The sequence below is a fragment of the Austrofundulus limnaeus genome, unplaced genomic scaffold (genome assembly GCF_001266775.1).
Source record: "Austrofundulus limnaeus strain Quisiro unplaced genomic scaffold, Austrofundulus_limnaeus-1.0 Scaffold189, whole genome shotgun sequence".
In the NCBI taxonomy this organism is placed as follows: domain Eukaryota; kingdom Metazoa; phylum Chordata; class Actinopteri; order Cyprinodontiformes; family Rivulidae; genus Austrofundulus; species Austrofundulus limnaeus.
In genome coordinates this window covers 622,440-623,859 of record NW_013952591.1, presented here as the reverse complement: position 1 = coordinate 623,859, position 1,420 = coordinate 622,440, and the positions used below count along the sequence as shown (strand labels likewise).

The following is a 1,420-nucleotide window of genomic DNA, read 5'->3' as shown; positions in this document are numbered from 1 at the left end:
GACCCCGGATAGGCGGAAGAAAATGGATGGATGGATGGATTTTAAGGGACATTGGGTAAGCCTCCACACAGTGCAGGCACACGGCAATGCAAACACGGGGAAAACAATCCCATCTAGCATCTTATCAGCTGGATATCTGGGAGCTTTGATCCACACCGGGCTTTATTCCYGTCTCTGCGGCTCAGGAGGACGACAGTGGGGGCTCTCCCTCTGAAAGCAWCTGAATGCTAAAAAGCAGYGAGTCAGGGGAGCAGTCTTTTTCTTTTTTATTTTGCCGCATGGAGTCATGGTGGAGTGGGTAATTCAGCTGTGTGGAAAGTGTTCTATCAGGAGGCAGACACGGAGCCAGCCCGCGTGCCATCTTCCCTCTTAGATTCAAGCCCTAGATGCTGCATTCAATCCAGATTACAGGAACCGGAGAATCTGTCATCTAAGTGAAAAGGAAATGTAGAAATTTATCACCACAGCTGGTTTAAGCTTTATTCAAGATGGCCGCCAYGGCAAACAGAAAACTGAGGATAAATCTGTTGGTTTTACAGGTAAAACCTGACGTGTTAGAGTTTGAGAGCCAGTGTTTAATCCACCTTCCATACTTTTTTTTGCCACTTCAGTAGAAAACAAAACTGAATGTTAGTTTCCACCTTCCATACTTTAAAATATTAGGAACTAAGAATCCTTCAAACTTAAAGCATGAAAACAAGCAAATGTCAGAGAGTCAGCTGCCTGCTGGGAGCAGAAGCTCAGCAGCTAATGCAACACTTCCTGTTCACGCCTCGTCTCGTCTACAAACTAATGTCCACCATAACAACCAATTTCTGTGGTGTGAACTGATTCCAGGGGTCTAAGCGGTGGCATATGCTTCACCAAATTAGGGGCTTGTTAGAGCGTGTGAACCTGTTCCGCTTCCCCTGATTCCCCCGGATGGATGGAGATTTCCCCGAGGACAGGAAGTTAAAGCATCTCCACAACTCCTCCAGCTTCTCCTCCGCTGCAGGACTCCTCCTCGGCTCAAGTCTCTTCGTCTTATTGTGTAACCCTGAGAGGATTCTTTGAATCAGACACCTGGAAGATACCTGTTAATCTGTGACATTTCCTCAGCTTTAAACTGAAGACTCTGAGTTTATTCAGCAGCTGAGAACTTTACATGATGAAGCAACAAGATGGATTTATTAATGAAGCAACAGTAAGTCATCCTCTCTCTCTCTCTCTCTCTCTCTCTCTCTCTCTCTCTCTCTCTCTCTCTCTCTCTCTCTCTCTGTGTGTGTGTGGTGTCCTCTGTCAGCCTAGACGTTGACAGACAGGTGCCTCCTGTCGCGGTGGCAACGGTCGTCTCGTTCTCAGAGAACATGTAATCAACTGACATGTTATCCTCTCTCTCTCTCTCTCTCTCTCTCTCTCTCTCTCTCTCTCTCTCTCTCTC

At 46.8% G+C, this 1,420-nt stretch overlaps 1 protein-coding gene across 2 annotated transcripts in view; it reads left to right on the top strand.

Moving 5' to 3' along the window:
- LOC106524477 (VPS10 domain-containing receptor SorCS3) overlaps positions 1 to 1,420 on the top strand; it is a 24,136-nt gene that overhangs the window by 22,143 nt on the left and 573 nt on the right. The window lies entirely within an intron of this gene.